Here is a 17,297-nt window from a genome sequence, read left to right as displayed (position 1 = left end):
ATACTGAGCATGCAAGCACTAGGATCACAGAGAGAGAGAGAGACAGAGAGCGTCGGAGAGCTGTTGTCTTGTTAAAGGCCTGAAACGGCTAGTGCCTAAGAGGGTCTGGACTTTCAGTTGTGACTGATTGTGAGAGGGGAAGATAAAGATTTTCTGCATCCAGCATGCCTTGCGATATACTTAGGCAAATGAGGTGAGAGCCCGACCAATCCCACGTCACTTCTCTGAATGCCTCCTCATCTGCATAAAGAGAACACTTTCACAAAGGAGCAGAGTGGCGCAGCGGAAGCGTGCTGGGCCCATAACCCAGAGGTCGATGGATCGAAACCATCCTCTGCTAATTTTGCTTGATTTTCCTTCCAAGGACCAAGCTGTCATTTCCACATAGCCAGAAAGGAAAAGTGCAAGCTTGTGCCAGCTATGTGAGAAAAGACTTCTCAACTATTCGTGTCTGTGTAATACAAGAGTGATCGTGAAAGGTACAACCCTGTACTTTGAAAGTAAAGACACACAATTATAACCATAAATGACTGACTGGTGGGAGCTTCACACAACTTTCTGGGCATGCTTTGAATTTCATTCTTCCCTTTTTGTTCTGCTCTTATCTATCTCCTGGGCATTTCATGGAATGTTCTCTTTCTCTTCCCTGCTTTGCTTCCCATGCTGCCTATATATGCTCATTTCTACTATTTGTACTGTTGCTTTTCATTTCTTCTCTTCTGCACAACTTTGTCCTTGGTTTCAATCCCCAGTTCCTTACCCTCTGCAAAAAACGTTCTACTGCTTCTCATGTTGGTATCTAAACCAAATGCACCATTGAAGCTGGTGCAAGATAGTCATTGATTTCTGCAACGTAATATTTAGAACCGAGAGCTAACACATCAGAGGGCGTTGGTGGTATAGTGGTGAGCATAGCTGCTTCCCAAGCAGTTGACCCGGGTTCGATTCCCGGCCAACGCACTGAAAATACTTATATATTCTGCAAGCAGGATATATTGTAATGCAACATGTCACAAAATGGAAATTTCACGAACAGATTAATCAGCCATATATAAAAAAATAAACAAATACGTGGGCAAACATCTCAATCGCACCTTCTGCTACATACATTGTCCTAATATATGATAAGTTTCATAAAGCAGAGTCACAACACACATGTGCTGGTAATAAATTTGTTACAGTGGGCAAACAATGGAAGGGCTGAGGCCCGACCAGACATTGTAACTCCAGCATCTCTATGTTAAAAAGCATTTCTAGGCAATATTTAGCCTCTGAAAAAAATATGCAAGATCCACCGATAAATCTGGCAAAAGTCCCTAACATTTTGTGCATACTTGTGCTCTCACCTGAATGTAGCGCCACCTTGTAGCTGTCGAAGGAAACTGCTGCTCACAAAATGTTTTATCAGAAGGCAAGTTGAGAGGAATCCAAGAGTCAGATGTCCATGGAAAGAACCACTCACTGAAGCAGGAATGTTGGAGGCTTCATATTCGCATAGTTTCCTGTCCAACGTCCACTCACGTCCCGAACGCTCAAAAGCCTCACACCGGGCAAGCCCTCACCGGGTATATCTCTGGCTCCAAGGTAAAGCCAAATCCTGAGCATGCTAGTGCTAGGATCACAGAGCGAGAGAGAGATGGTTCAAGAGCTACTGTCTTGATAAAGGCCTGAAACGGCTAGTGCCTAAGAGTGTCTGACTTTCAGCTATGACTGATTGTGAGAGGGGAAGATGAAGTTTTTCTGCACCCAGCATGCCTTGGGATATACTTATGCAAATGAGGTGAGAGCCAGACCAATCCCATGCTACTCTGCCTAATGCTCCTTATCTGCATAAAAAGAACACTTTCACAACGGAGCAGAGTGGCGCAGCGGAAGCGTGCTGGGCCCATAACCCAGAGGTCGATGGATCGAAACCATCCTCTGCTAATTTTGCTTGATTTTACTTCCAAGGACCAAGCTGTCATTTCCACGCTACCAGCAAGGAAAAGCGCAAGCTTGTGCCAGCTATGTGAGAAAAGACTTCTCAACTATCTGTGTCTGCTGAAATACAAGAGAGGGATCGTCAAAGGCTCCACACTGTACTTTGAAAGTAAAGGCACACAATAATAAGCATGAATGACTGGTGGGACCTTCAAACACTTTTATGTGGAGGCTTTGAATTTCATTCTTCCCTTTTTTGTTCTGCTCTTATCTATCTCCTGGGCATTTCATGGAATGTTCTCTATTTCTCTTCCCTGCTTTGCTTCCCATGCTGCCTCTATGTGTTCATATCTATTATTTGTATTGCTGCTTTCCATTCTTCTCTTCTGCACAGCTTTGTCCTTGGTTTCAATCCCAGTTCCTTACCCTCTACAAAAACTTTCTATTGCTTTTCATGTTGGTATCTAAACCAAATGCACAATTGAAGCTGGTGCATGATAGTCATTGAACTCAGGGTCCTAATGTTTAGAACCAAGAGCGCACAGATCAGAGGGCGTTGGTGGTATAGTGGTGAGCATAGCTGCCTTCAAAAAAGTGGACCCGGGTTCGATTCCCGGCCAACGCAGTACAAATACTTATATATTCTGCAAGCAGGATATATTTTAAAGCAACATTTCACAAAATGGTAATATAATGAAGAGGTTAATCAGCCATTATATAAAAAATAAACAAATATGTAGGCAAGCATGTCGATCGCCCCTTCTGCTATATTCATTGTCCTAATATATGATAAGTTTCATAAAGCAGAGTCACCACTCACATGTGCTGGTAAAAAAATATGTTACAGTGGGCAGACAATGAAAGGGCTGAGGCCCGACCAGACATTTTAACTCCAGCATCTCTATGTTAAAAAGCATTTCCTAGGCAATATTTAGCCTCTGAAAAAAATATGCAAGATCCAGCAATAAATCTGGCAAAAGTCCCCAACATTTTGTGCATACTTGTGCCCTCACCTGAATGTAGCACCACCTTGTAGCCGTCGGAGGTAACTGCAGCTCACAAAATGTTTCATCAGAGGGCAAGTTTAGAGGAATCCAAAAGGCAGATGTCCATGGAAAGAGCCTCCGACTGCAGCAGGAAGTTTGGATGCTTCAAATTTGCATAGCTTCCAGTCCAACGTCCTCTCATGTACCGAATGCTCCCAAACGCTCTAAAGCCTTATACCCGGCAAGCCCTCACCGGGTAGATCTCTGGCTCCCAGGTAAAGCCAAATACTGAGCATGCAAGCACTAGGATCACAGAGAGAGAGAGAGACAGAGAGCGTCGGAGAGCTGTTGTCTTGTTAAAGGCCTGAAACGGCTAGTGCCTAAGAGGGTCTGGACTTTCAGTTGTGACTGATTGTGAGAGGGGAAGATAAAGATTTTCTGCACCCAGCATGCCTTGCGATATACTTAGGCAAATGAGGTGAGAGCCTGACCAATCCCACGTCACTTCTCTGAATGCCTCCTCATCTGCATAAAGAGAACACTTTCACAAAGGAGCAGAGTGGCGCAGCGGAAGCGTGCTGGGCCCATAACCCAGAGGTCGATGGATCGAAACCATCCTCTGCTAATTTTGCTTGATTTTCCTTCCAAGGACCAAGCTGTCATTTCCACATAGCCAGAAAGGAAAAGTGCAAGCTTGTGCCAGCTATGTGAGAAAAGACTTCTCAACTATTCGTGTCTGTGTAATACAAGAGTGATCGTGAAAGGTACAACCCTGTACTTTGAAAGTAAAGACACACAATTATAACCATAAATGACTGACTGGTGGGAGCTTCACACAACTTTCTGGGCATGCTTTGAATTTCATTCTTCCCTTTTTGTTCTGCTCTTATCTATCTCCTGGGCATTTCATGGAATGTTCTCTTTCTCTTCCCTGCTTTGCTTCCCATGCTGCCTATATATGCTCATTTCTACTATTTGTACTGTTGCTTTTCATTTCTTCTCTTCTGCACAACTTTGTCCTTGGTTTCAATCCCCAGTTCCTTACCCTCTGCAAAAAACGTTCTACTGCTTCTCATGTTGGTATCTAAACCAAATGCACCATTGAAGCTGGTGCAAGATAGTCATTGATTTCTGCAACGTAATATTTAGAACCGAGAGCTAACACATCAGAGGGCGTTGGTGGTATAGTGGTGAGCATAGCTGCTTCCCAAGCAGTTGACCCGGGTTCGATTCCCGGCCAACGCACTGAAAATACTTATATATTCTGCAAGCAGGATATATTGTAATGCAACATGTCACAAAATGGAAATTTCACGAACAGATTAATCAGCCATATATAAAAAAATAAACAAATACGTGGGCAAACATCTCAATCGCACCTTCTGCTACATACATTGTCCTAATATATGATAAGTTTCATAAAGCAGAGTCACAACACACATGTGCTGGTAATAAATTTGTTACAGTGGGCAAACAATGGAAGGGCTGAGGCCCGACCAGACATTGTAACTCCAGCATCTCTATGTTAAAAAGCATTTCTAGGCAATATCTAGCCTCTGAAAAAATATGCAAGATCCACCGATAAATCTGGCAAAAGTCCCTAACATTTTGTGCATACTTGTGCTCTCACCTGAATGTAGCGCCACCTTGTAGCTGTCGAAGGAAACTGCTGCTCACAAAATGTTTTATCAGAAGGCAAGTTGAGAGGAATCCAAGAGTCAGACGTCCATGGAAAGAACCACTCACTGAAGCAGGAATGTTGGAGGCTTCATATTCGCATAGTTTCCTGTCCAACGTCCACAACGCTCCCAAACGCTCAAAAGCCTCACACCGGGCAAGCCCTCACCGGGTATATCTCTGGCTCCAAGGTAAAGCCAAATCCTGAGCATGCTAGTGCTAGGATCACAGAGCGAGAGAGAGATGGTTCAAGAGCTACTGTCTTGATAAAGGCCTGAAACGGCTAGTGCCTAAGAGTGTCTGACTTTCAGTTATGACTGATTGTGAGAGGGGAAGATGAAGTTTTTCTGCACCCAGCATGCCTTGGGATATACTTATGCAAATGAGGTGAGAGCCAGACCAATCCCATGCTACTCTGCCTAATGCTCCTTATCTGCATAAAAAGAACACTTTCACAACGGAGCAGAGTGGCGCAGCGGAAGCGTGCTGGGCCCATAACCCAGAGGTCGATGGATCGAAACCATCCTCTGCTAATTTTGCTTGATTTTACTTCCAAGGACCAAGCTGTCATTTCCACGCTACCAGCAAGGAAAAGCGCAAGCTTGTGCCAGCTATGTGAGAAAAGACTTCTCAACTATCTGTGTCTGCTGAAATACAAGAGAGGGATCGTCAAAAGCTCCACACTGTACTTTGAAAGTAAAGGCACACAATAATAAGCATGAATGACTGGTGGGACCTTCAAACACTTTTATGTGGAGGCTTTGAATTTCATTCTTCCCTTTTTTGTTCTGCTCTTATCTATCTCCTGGGCATTTCATGGAATGTTCTCTATTTCTCTTCCCTGCTTTGCTTCCCATGCTGCCTCTATGTGTTCATATCTATTATTTGTATTGCTGCTTTCCATTCTTCTCTACTGCACAGCTTTGTCCTTGGTTTCAATCCCAGTTCCTTACCCTCTACAAAAACTTTCTATTGCTTTTCATGTTGGTATCTAAACCAAATGCACCATTGAAGCTGGTGCATGATAGTCATTGAACTCAGGGTCCTAATGTTTAGAACCGAGAGCGCAAAGATCAGAGGGCGTTGGTGGTATAGTGGTGAGCATAGCTGCCTTCCAAGCAGTTGCCCCGGGTTCGATTCCCGGCCAACGCAGTACAAATACATATATATTCTGCAAGCAGGATATATTTTAAAGCAACATTTCACAATCTGGTAATATAATTAAGAGGTTAATCAGCCATTATATAAAAAATAAACAAATATGTAGGCAAGCATTTCGATCGCCCCTTCTGCTATATTCATTGTCCTAATATATGATAAGTTTCATAAAGCAGAGTCACCACTCACATGTACTGGTAAAAAAATATGTTACAGTGGGCAGACAATGAAAGGGCTGAGGCCCGACCAGACATTTTAACTCCAGCATCTCTATGTTAAAAAGCATTTCCTAGGCAATATTTAGCCTCTGAAAAAAATATGCAAGATCCAGCAATAAATCTGGCAAAAGTCCCCAACATTTTGTGCATACTTGTGCCCTCACCTGAATGTAGCACCACCTTGTAGCCGTCGGAGGTAACTGCAGCTCACAAAATGTTTCATCAGAGGGCAAGTTTAGAGGAATCCAAAAGGCAGATGTCCATGGAAAGAGCCTCCGACTGCAGCAGGAAGTTTGGATGCTTCAAATTTGCATAGCTTCAAGTCCAACGTCCTCTCATGTACCGAACGCTCCCAAACGCTCTAAAGCCTTATACCGGCAAGCCCTCACCGGGTAGATCTCTGGCTCCCAGGAAAAGCCAAATACTGAGCATGCAAGCACTAGGATCACAGAGAGAGAGAGAGACAGAGAGCGTCGGAGAGCTGTTGTCTTGTTAAAGGCCTGAAACGGCTAGTGCCTAAGAGGGTCTGGACTTTCAGTTGTGACTGATTGTGAGAGGGGAAGATAAAGATTTTCTGCACCCAGCATGCCTTGCGATATACTTAGGCAAATGAGGTGAGAGCCCGACCAATCCCACGTCACTTCTCTGAATGCCTCCTCATCTGCATAAAGAGAACACTTTCACAAAGGAGCAGAGTGGCGCAGCGGAAGCGTGCTGGGCCCATAACCCAGAGGTCGATGGATCGAAACCATCCTCTGCTAATTTTGCTTGATTTTCCTTCCAAGGACCAAGCTGTCATTTCCACATTGCCAGAAAGGAAAAGTGCAAGCTTGTGCCAGCTATGTGAGAAAAGACTTCTCAACTATTCGTGTCTGTGTAATACAAGAGTGATCGTGAAAGGTACAACCCTGTACTTTGAAAGTAAAGACACACAATTATAACCATAAATGACTGGTGGGAGCTTCACACAACTTTCTGGGCATGCTTTGAATTTCATTCTTCCCTTTTTGTTCTGCTCTTATCTATCTCCTGGGCATTTCATGGAATGTTCTCTTTCTCTTCCCTGCTTTGCTTCCCATGCTGCCTATATATGCTCATTTCCACTATTTGTACTGTTGCTTTTCATTTCTTCTCTTCTGCACAACTTTGTCCTTGGTTTCAATCCCCAGTTCCTTACCCTCTGCAAAAAACGTTCTACTGCTTCTCATGTTGGTATCTAAACCGAATGCACCATTGAAGCTGGTGCAAGATAGTCATTGATTTCTGCAACGTAATATTTAGAACCGAGAGCTAACACATCAGAGGGCGTTGGTGGTATAGTGGTGAGCATAGCTGCTTCCCAAGCAGTTGACCCGGGTTCGATTCCCGGCCAACGCACTGAAAATACTTATATATTCTGCAAGCAGGATATATTGTCATGTAACAAAATGGAAATTTCACGAACAGATTAATCAGCCATATATAAAAAAATAAACAAATACGTGGGCAAACATCTCAATCGCACCTTCTGCTACATACATTGTCCTAATATATGAAAAGTTTCATAAAGCAGAGTCACAACACACATGTGCTGGTAATAAATTTGTTACAGTGGGCAAACAATGGAAGGGCTGAGGCCCGACCAGACATTGTAACTCCAGCATCTCTATGTTAAAAAGCATTTCTAGGCAATATCTAGCCTCTGAAAAAAATATGCAAGATCCACCGATAAATCTGGCAAAAGTCCCTAACATTTTGTGCATACTTGTGTTCTCACCTGAATGTAGCGCCACCTTGTAGCTGTCGAAGGAAACTGCTGCTCACAAAATGTTTTATCAGAAGGCAAGTTGAGAGGAATCCAAGAGTCAGATGTCCATGGAAAGAACCACTCACTGAAGCAGGAATGTTGGAGGCTTCATATTCGCATAGTTTCCTGTCCAACGTCCACAACGCTCCCAAACGCTCAAAAGCCTCACACCGGGCAAGCCCTCACCGGGTATATCTCTGGCTCCAAGGTAAAGCCAAATCCTGAGCATGCTAGTGCTAGGATCACAGAGCGAGAGAGAGATGGTTCAAGAGCTACTGTCTTGATAAAGGCCTGAAACGGCTAGTGCCTAAGAGTGTCTGACTTTCAGTTATGACTGATTGTGAGAGGGGAAGATGAAGTTTTTCTGCACCCAGCATGCCTTGGGATATACTTATGCAAATGAGGTGAGAGCCAGACCAATCCCATGCTACTCTGCTTAATGCTCCTTATCTGCATAAAAAGAACACTTTCACAACAGAGCAGAGTGGCGCAGCGGAAGCGTGCTGGGCCCATAACCCAGAGGTCGATGGATCGAAACCATCCTCTGCTAATTTTGCTTGATTTTACTTCCAAGGACCAAGCTGTCATTTCCACGCTGCCAGCAAGGAAAAGCGCAAGCGTGTGCCAGCTATGTGAGAAAAGACTTCTCAACTATCTGTGTCTGCTGAAATACAAGAGAGGGATCGTCAAAGGCTCCACACTGTACTTTGAAAGTAAAGGCACACAATAATAAGCATGAATGACTGGTGGGACCTTCAAACACTTTTATGTGGAGGCTTTGAATTTCATTCTTCCCTTTTTTGTTCTGCTCTTATCTATCTCCTGGGCATTTCATGAAATGTTCTCTATTTCTCTTCCCTGCTTTGCTTCCCATGCTGCCTCTATGTGTTCATATCTATTATTTGTATTGCTGCTTTCCATTCTTCTCTTCTGCACAGCTTTGTCCTTGGTTTCAATCCCAGTTCCTTACCCTCTACAAAAACTTTCTATTGCTTTTCATGTTGGTATCTAAACCAAATGCACCATTGAAGCTGGTGCATGATAGTCATTGAACTCAGGGTCCTAATGTTTAGAACCGAGAGCGCAAAGATCAGAGGGCGTTGGTGGTATAGTGGTGAGCATAGCTGCCTTCCAAGCAGTTGACCCGGGTTCGATTCCCGGCCAACGCAGTACAAATACTTATATATTCTGCAAGCAGGATATATTTTAAAGCAACATTTCACAAAATGGTAATATAATTAAGAGGTTAATCAGCCATTATATAAAAAATAAACAAATATGTAGGCAAGCATTTCGATCGCCCCTTCTGCTATATTCATTGTCCTAATATATGATAAGTTTCATAAAGCAGAGTCACCACTCACATGTACTGGTAAAAAAATATGTTACAGTGGGCAGACAATGAAAGGGCTGAGGCCCGACCAGACATTTTAACTCCAGCATCTCTATGTTAAAAAGCATTTCCTAGGCAATATTTAGCCTCTGAAAAAAATATGCAAGATCCAGCAATAAATCTGGCAAAAGTCCCCAACATTTTGTGCATACTTGTGCCCTCACCTGAATGTAGCACCACCTTGTAGCCGTCGGAGGTAACTGCAGCTCACAAAATGTTTCATCAGAGGGCAAGTTTAGAGGAATCCAAAAGGCAGATGTCCATGGAAAGAGCCTCCGACTGCAGCAGGAAGTTTGGATGCTTCAAATTTGCATAGCTTCCAGTCCAACGTCCTCTCATGTACCGAACGCTCCCAAACGCTCTAAAGCCTTATACCCGGCAAGCCCTCACCGGGTAGATCTCTGGCTCCCAGGTAAAGCCAAATACTGAGCATGCAAGCACTAGGATCACAGAGAGAGAGAGAGACAGAGAGCGTCGGAGAGCTGTTGTCTTGTTAAAGGCCTGAAACGGCTAGTGCCTAAGAGGGTCTGGACTTTCAGTTGTGACTGATTGTGAGAGGGGAAGATAAAGATTTTCTGCATCCAGCATGCCTTGCGATATACTTAGGCAAATGAGGTGAGAGCCCGACCAATCCCACGTCACTTCTCTGAATGCCTCCTCATCTGCATAAAGAGAACACTTTCACAAAGGAGCAGAGTGGCGCAGCGGAAGCGTGCTGGGCCCATAACCCAGAGGTCGATGGATCGAAACCATCCTCTGCTAATTTTGCTTGATTTTCCTTCCAAGGACCAAGCTGTCATTTCCACATAGCCAGAAAGGAAAAGTGCAAGCTTGTGCCAGCTATGTGAGAAAAGACTTCTCAACTATTCGTGTCTGTGTAATACAAGAGTGATCGTGAAAGGTACAACCCTGTACTTTGAAAGTAAAGACACACAATTATAACCATAAATGACTGACTGGTGGGAGCTTCACACAACTTTCTGGGCATGCTTTGAATTTCATTCTTCCCTTTTTGTTCTGCTCTTATCTATCTCCTGGGCATTTCATGGAATGTTCTCTTTCTCTTCCCTGCTTTGCTTCCCATGCTGCCTATATATGCTCATTTCTACTATTTGTACTGTTGCTTTTCATTTCTTCTCTTCTGCACAACTTTGTCCTTGGTTTCAATCCCCAGTTCCTTACCCTCTGCAAAAAACGTTCTACTGCTTCTCATGTTGGTATCTAAACCAAATGCACCATTGAAGCTGGTGCAAGATAGTCATTGATTTCTGCAACGTAATATTTAGAACCGAGAGCTAACACATCAGAGGGCGTTGGTGGTATAGTGGTGAGCATAGCTGCTTCCCAAGCAGTTGACCCGGGTTCGATTCCCGGCCAACGCACTGAAAATACTTATATATTCTGCAAGCAGGATATATTGTAATGCAACATGTCACAAAATGGAAATTTCACGAACAGATTAATCAGCCATATATAAAAAAATAAACAAATACGTGGGCAAACATCTCAATCGCACCTTCTGCTACATACATTGTCCTAATATATGATAAGTTTCATAAAGCAGAGTCACAACACACATGTGCTGGTAATAAATTTGTTACAGTGGGCAAACAATGGAAGGGCTGAGGCCCGACCAGACATTGTAACTCCAGCATCTCTATGTTAAAAAGCATTTCTAGGCAATATTTAGCCTCTGAAAAAAATATGCAAGATCCACCGATAAATCTGGCAAAAGTCCCTAACATTTTGTGCATACTTGTGCTCTCACCTGAATGTAGCGCCACCTTGTAGCTGTCGAAGGAAACTGCTGCTCACAAAATGTTTTATCAGAAGGCAAGTTGAGAGGAATCCAAGAGTCAGATGTCCATGGAAAGAACCACTCACTGAAGCAGGAATGTTGGAGGCTTCATATTCGCATAGTTTCCTGTCCAACGTCCACTCACGTCCCGAACGCTCAAAAGCCTCACACCGGGCAAGCCCTCACCGGGTATATCTCTGGCTCCAAGGTAAAGCCAAATCCTGAGCATGCTAGTGCTAGGATCACAGAGCGAGAGAGAGATGGTTCAAGAGCTACTGTCTTGATAAAGGCCTGAAACGGCTAGTGCCTAAGAGTGTCTGACTTTCAGCTATGACTGATTGTGAGAGGGGAAGATGAAGTTTTTCTGCACCCAGCATGCCTTGGGATATACTTATGCAAATGAGGTGAGAGCCAGACCAATCCCATGCTACTCTGCCTAATGCTCCTTATCTGCATAAAAAGAACACTTTCACAACGGAGCAGAGTGGCGCAGCGGAAGCGTGCTGGGCCCATAACCCAGAGGTCGATGGATCGAAACCATCCTCTGCTAATTTTGCTTGATTTTACTTCCAAGGACCAAGCTGTCATTTCCACGCTACCAGCAAGGAAAAGCGCAAGCTTGTGCCAGCTATGTGAGAAAAGACTTCTCAACTATCTGTGTCTGCTGAAATACAAGAGAGGGATCGTCAAAGGCTCCACACTGTACTTTGAAAGTAAAGGCACACAATAATAAGCATGAATGACTGGTGGGACCTTCAAACACTTTTATGTGGAGGCTTTGAATTTCATTCTTCCCTTTTTTGTTCTGCTCTTATCTATCTCCTGGGCATTTCATGGAATGTTCTCTATTTCTCTTCCCTGCTTTGCTTCCCATGCTGCCTCTATGTGTTCATATCTATTATTTGTATTGCTGCTTTCCATTCTTCTCTTCTGCACAGCTTTGTCCTTGGTTTCAATCCCAGTTCCTTACCCTCTACAAAAACTTTCTATTGCTTTTCATGTTGGTATCTAAACCAAATGCACAATTGAAGCTGGTGCATGATAGTCATTGAACTCAGGGTCCTAATGTTTAGAACCAAGAGCGCACAGATCAGAGGGCGTTGGTGGTATAGTGGTGAGCATAGCTGCCTTCAAAAAAGTGGACCCGGGTTCGATTCCCGGCCAACGCAGTACAAATACTTATATATTCTGCAAGCAGGATATATTTTAAAGCAACATTTCACAAAATGGTAATATAATGAAGAGGTTAATCAGCCATTATATAAAAAATAAACAAATATGTAGGCAAGCATGTCGATCGCCCCTTCTGCTATATTCATTGTCCTAATATATGATAAGTTTCATAAAGCAGAGTCACCACTCACATGTGCTGGTAAAAAAATATGTTACAGTGGGCAGACAATGAAAGGGCTGAGGCCCGACCAGACATTTTAACTCCAGCATCTCTATGTTAAAAAGCATTTCCTAGGCAATATTTAGCCTCTGAAAAAAATATGCAAGATCCAGCAATAAATCTGGCAAAAGTCCCCAACATTTTGTGCATACTTGTGCCCTCACCTGAATGTAGCACCACCTTGTAGCCGTCGGAGGTAACTGCAGCTCACAAAATGTTTCATCAGAGGGCAAGTTTAGAGGAATCCAAAAGGCAGATGTCCATGGAAAGAGCCTCCGACTGCAGCAGGAAGTTTGGATGCTTCAAATTTGCATAGCTTCCAGTCCAACGTCCTCTCATGTACCGAATGCTCCCAAACGCTCTAAAGCCTTATACCCGGCAAGCCCTCACCGGGTAGATCTCTGGCTCCCAGGTAAAGCCAAATACTGAGCATGCAAGCACTAGGATCACAGAGAGAGAGAGAGACAGAGAGCGTCGGAGAGCTGTTGTCTTGTTAAAGGCCTGAAACGGCTAGTGCCTAAGAGGGTCTGGACTTTCAGTTGTGACTGATTGTGAGAGGGGAAGATAAAGATTTTCTGCACCCAGCATGCCTTGCGATATACTTAGGCAAATGAGGTGAGAGCCTGACCAATCCCACGTCACTTCTCTGAATGCCTCCTCATCTGCATAAAGAGAACACTTTCACAAAGGAGCAGAGTGGCGCAGCGGAAGCGTGCTGGGCCCATAACCCAGAGGTCGATGGATCGAAACCATCCTCTGCTAATTTTGCTTGATTTTCCTTCCAAGGACCAAGCTGTCATTTCCACATTGCCAGAAAGGAAAAGTGCAAGCTTGTGCCAGCTATGTGAGAAAAGACTTCTCAACTATTCGTGTCTGTGTAATACAAGAGTGATCGTGAAAGGTACAACCCTGTACTTTGAAAGTAAAGACACACAATTATAACCATAAATGACTGACTGGTGGGAGCTTCACACAACTTTCTGGGCATGCTTTGAATTTCATTCTTCCCTTTTTGTTCTGCTCTTATCTATCTCCTGGGCATTTCATGGAATGTTCTCTTTCTCTTCCCTGCTTTGCTTCCCATGCTGCCTATATATGCTCATTTCTACTATTTGTACTGTTGCTTTTCATTTCTTCTCTTCTGCACAACTTTGTCCTTGGTTTCAATCCCCAGTTCCTTACCCTCTGCAAAAAACGTTCTACTGCTTCTCATGTTGGTATCTAAACCAAATGCACCATTGAAGCTGGTGCAAGATAGTCATTGATTTCTGCAACGTAATATTTAGAACCGAGAGCTAACACATCAGAGGGCGTTGGTGGTATAGTGGTGAGCATAGCTGCTTCCCAAGCAGTTGACCCGGGTTCGATTCCCGGCCAACGCACTGAAAATACTTATATATTCTGCAAGCAGGATATATTGTAATGCAACATGTCACAAAATGGAAATTTCACGAACAGATTAATCAGCCATATATAAAAAAATAAACAAATACGTGGGCAAACATCTCAATCGCACCTTCTGCTACATACATTGTCCTAATATATGATAAGTTTCATAAAGCAGAGTCACAACACACATGTGCTGGTAATAAATTTGTTACAGTGGGCAAACAATGGAAGGGCTGAGGCCCGACCAGACATTGTAACTCCAGCATCTCTATGTTAAAAAGCATTTCTAGGCAATATCTAGCCTCTGAAAAAATATGCAAGATCCACCGATAAATCTGGCAAAAGTCCCTAACATTTTGTGCATACTTGTGCTCTCACCTGAATGTAGCGCCACCTTGTAGCTGTCGAAGGAAACTGCTGCTCACAAAATGTTTTATCAGAAGGCAAGTTGAGAGGAATCCAAGAGTCAGACGTCCATGGAAAGAACCACTCACTGAAGCAGGAATGTTGGAGGCTTCATATTCGCATAGTTTCCTGTCCAACGTCCACAACGCTCCCAAACGCTCAAAAGCCTCACACCGGGCAAGCCCTCACCGGGTATATCTCTGGCTCCAAGGTAAAGCCAAATCCTGAGCATGCTAGTGCTAGGATCACAGAGCGAGAGAGAGATGGTTCAAGAGCTACTGTCTTGATAAAGGCCTGAAACGGCTAGTGCCTAAGAGTGTCTGACTTTCAGTTATGACTGATTGTGAGAGGGGAAGATGAAGTTTTTCTGCACCCAGCATGCCTTGGGATATACTTATGCAAATGAGGTGAGAGCCAGACCAATCCCATGCTACTCTGCCTAATGCTCCTTATCTGCATAAAAAGAACACTTTCACAACGGAGCAGAGTGGCGCAGCGGAAGCGTGCTGGGCCCATAACCCAGAGGTCGATGGATCGAAACCATCCTCTGCTAATTTTGCTTGATTTTACTTCCAAGGACCAAGCTGTCATTTCCACGCTACCAGCAAGGAAAAGCGCAAGCTTGTGCCAGCTATGTGAGAAAAGACTTCTCAACTATCTGTGTCTGCTGAAATACAAGAGAGGGATCGTCAAAAGCTCCACACTGTACTTTGAAAGTAAAGGCACACAATAATAAGCATGAATGACTGGTGGGACCTTCAAACACTTTTATGTGGAGGCTTTGAATTTCATTCTTCCCTTTTTTGTTCTGCTCTTATCTATCTCCTGGGCATTTCATGGAATGTTCTCTATTTCTCTTCCCTGCTTTGCTTCCCATGCTGCCTCTATGTGTTCATATCTATTATTTGTATTGCTGCTTTCCATTCTTCTCTACTGCACAGCTTTGTCCTTGGTTTCAATCCCAGTTCCTTACCCTCTACAAAAACTTTCTATTGCTTTTCATGTTGGTATCTAAACCAAATGCACCATTGAAGCTGGTGCATGATAGTCATTGAACTCAGGGTCCTAATGTTTAGAACCGAGAGCGCAAAGATCAGAGGGCGTTGGTGGTATAGTGGTGAGCATAGCTGCCTTCCAAGCAGTTGCCCCGGGTTCGATTCCCGGCCAACGCAGTACAAATACATATATATTCTGCAAGCAGGATATATTTTAAAGCAACATTTCACAATCTGGTAATATAATTAAGAGGTTAATCAGCCATTATATAAAAAATAAACAAATATGTAGGCAAGCATTTCGATCGCCCCTTCTGCTATATTCATTGTCCTAATATATGATAAGTTTCATAAAGCAGAGTCACCACTCACATGTACTGGTAAAAAAATATGTTACAGTGGGCAGACAATGAAAGGGCTGAGGCCCGACCAGACATTTTAACTCCAGCATCTCTATGTTAAAAAGCATTTCCTAGGCAATATTTAGCCTCTGAAAAAAATATGCAAGATCCAGCAATAAATCTGGCAAAAGTCCCCAACATTTTGTGCATACTTGTGCCCTCACCTGAATGTAGCACCACCTTGTAGCCGTCGGAGGTAACTGCAGCTCACAAAATGTTTCATCAGAGGGCAAGTTTAGAGGAATCCAAAAGGCAGATGTCCATGGAAAGAGCCTCCGACTGCAGCAGGAAGTTTGGATGCTTCAAATTTGCATAGCTTCAAGTCCAACGTCCTCTCATGTACCGAACGCTCCCAAACGCTCTAAAGCCTTATACCGGCAAGCCCTCACCGGGTAGATCTCTGGCTCCCAGGAAAAGCCAAATACTGAGCATGCAAGCACTAGGATCACAGAGAGAGAGAGAGACAGAGAGCGTCGGAGAGCTGTTGTCTTGTTAAAGGCCTGAAACGGCTAGTGCCTAAGAGGGTCTGGACTTTCAGTTGTGACTGATTGTGAGAGGGGAAGATAAAGATTTTCTGCACCCAGCATGCCTTGCGATATACTTAGGCAAATGAGGTGAGAGCCCGACCAATCCCACGTCACTTCTCTGAATGCCTCCTCATCTGCATAAAGAGAACACTTTCACAAAGGAGCAGAGTGGCGCAGCGGAAGCGTGCTGGGCCCATAACCCAGAGGTCGATGGATCGAAACCATCCTCTGCTAATTTTGCTTGATTTTCCTTCCAAGGACCAAGCTGTCATTTCCACATTGCCAGAAAGGAAAAGTGCAAGCTTGTGCCAGCTATGTGAGAAAAGACTTCTCAACTATTCGTGTCTGTGTAATACAAGAGTGATCGTGAAAGGTACAACCCTGTACTTTGAAAGTAAAGACACACAATTATAACCATAAATGACTGGTGGGAGCTTCACACAACTTTCTGGGCATGCTTTGAATTTCATTCTTCCCTTTTTGTTCTGCTCTTATCTATCTCCTGGGCATTTCATGGAATGTTCTCTTTCTCTTCCCTGCTTTGCTTCCCATGCTGCCTATATATGCTCATTTCCACTATTTGTACTGTTGCTTTTCATTTCTTCTCTTCTGCACAACTTTGTCCTTGGTTTCAATCCCCAGTTCCTTACCCTCTGCAAAAAACGTTCTACTGCTTCTCATGTTGGTATCTAAACCGAATGCACCATTGAAGCTGGTGCAAGATAGTCATTGATTTCTGCAACGTAATATTTAGAACCGAGAGCTAACACATCAGAGGGCGTTGGTGGTATAGTGGTGAGCATAGCTGCTTCCCAAGCAGTTGACCCGGGTTCGATTCCCGGCCAACGCACTGAAAATACTTATATATTCTGCAAGCAGGATATATTGTCATGTAACAAAATGGAAATTTCACGAACAGATTAATCAGCCATATATAAAAAAATAAACAAATACGTGGGCAAACATCTCAATCGCACCTTCTGCTACATACATTGTCCTAATATATGATAAGTTTCATAAAGCAGAGTCACAACACACATGTGCTGGTAATAAATTTGTTACAGTGGGCAAACAATGGAAGGGCTGAGGCCCGACCAGACATTGTAACTCCAGCATCTCTATGTTAAAAAGCATTTCTAGGCAATATCTAGCCTCTGAAAAAAATATGCAAGATCCACCGATAAATCTGGCAAAAGTCCCTAACATTTTGTGCATACTTGTGTTCTCACCTGAATGTAGCGCCACCTTGTA

General features: G+C 43.6%; 9 non-coding genes across 9 annotated transcripts; all 9 read left to right on the top strand.

The window, feature by feature from the left end:
* The first annotated feature begins 888 nt into the window (after nucleotides 1-888).
* TRNAG-CCC (transfer RNA glycine (anticodon CCC)) lies at nucleotides 889-960 on the top strand. The gene has a single exon. It is a non-coding gene; the product is annotated as a tRNA-Gly (tRNA).
* A 3,119-nt stretch (nucleotides 961-4,079) lies between these two features.
* On the top strand, nucleotides 4,080-4,151 carry TRNAG-CCC (transfer RNA glycine (anticodon CCC)). The gene has a single exon. It is a non-coding gene; the product is annotated as a tRNA-Gly (tRNA).
* Nucleotides 4,152-5,663: 1,512 nt separating this feature from the next.
* Nucleotides 5,664-5,735, top strand: TRNAG-UCC (transfer RNA glycine (anticodon UCC)). Its single transcript has one exon. It is a non-coding gene; the product is annotated as a tRNA-Gly (tRNA).
* A 1,529-nt stretch (nucleotides 5,736-7,264) lies between these two features.
* TRNAG-CCC (transfer RNA glycine (anticodon CCC)) lies at nucleotides 7,265-7,336 on the top strand. The gene has a single exon. It is a non-coding gene; the product is annotated as a tRNA-Gly (tRNA).
* Nucleotides 7,337-8,842: 1,506 nt separating this feature from the next.
* On the top strand, nucleotides 8,843-8,914 carry TRNAG-UCC (transfer RNA glycine (anticodon UCC)). Its single transcript has one exon. It is a non-coding gene; the product is annotated as a tRNA-Gly (tRNA).
* Nucleotides 8,915-10,448: 1,534 nt separating this feature from the next.
* On the top strand, nucleotides 10,449-10,520 carry TRNAG-CCC (transfer RNA glycine (anticodon CCC)). Its single transcript has one exon. It is a non-coding gene; the product is annotated as a tRNA-Gly (tRNA).
* Nucleotides 10,521-13,639: 3,119 nt separating this feature from the next.
* TRNAG-CCC (transfer RNA glycine (anticodon CCC)) lies at nucleotides 13,640-13,711 on the top strand. The gene has a single exon. It is a non-coding gene; the product is annotated as a tRNA-Gly (tRNA).
* Nucleotides 13,712-15,223: 1,512 nt separating this feature from the next.
* On the top strand, nucleotides 15,224-15,295 carry TRNAG-UCC (transfer RNA glycine (anticodon UCC)). The gene has a single exon. It is a non-coding gene; the product is annotated as a tRNA-Gly (tRNA).
* Nucleotides 15,296-16,824: 1,529 nt separating this feature from the next.
* Nucleotides 16,825-16,896, top strand: TRNAG-CCC (transfer RNA glycine (anticodon CCC)). The gene has a single exon. It is a non-coding gene; the product is annotated as a tRNA-Gly (tRNA).
* Nucleotides 16,897-17,297: the final 401 nt, after the last annotated feature.

This window comes from Lissotriton vulgaris, chromosome 9 (assembly GCF_964263255.1).
Source record: "Lissotriton vulgaris chromosome 9, aLisVul1.2, whole genome shotgun sequence".
NCBI lineage: Eukaryota > Metazoa > Chordata > Amphibia > Caudata > Salamandridae > Lissotriton > Lissotriton vulgaris.
This window is presented reverse-complemented; position numbering and strand designations above follow the sequence as displayed.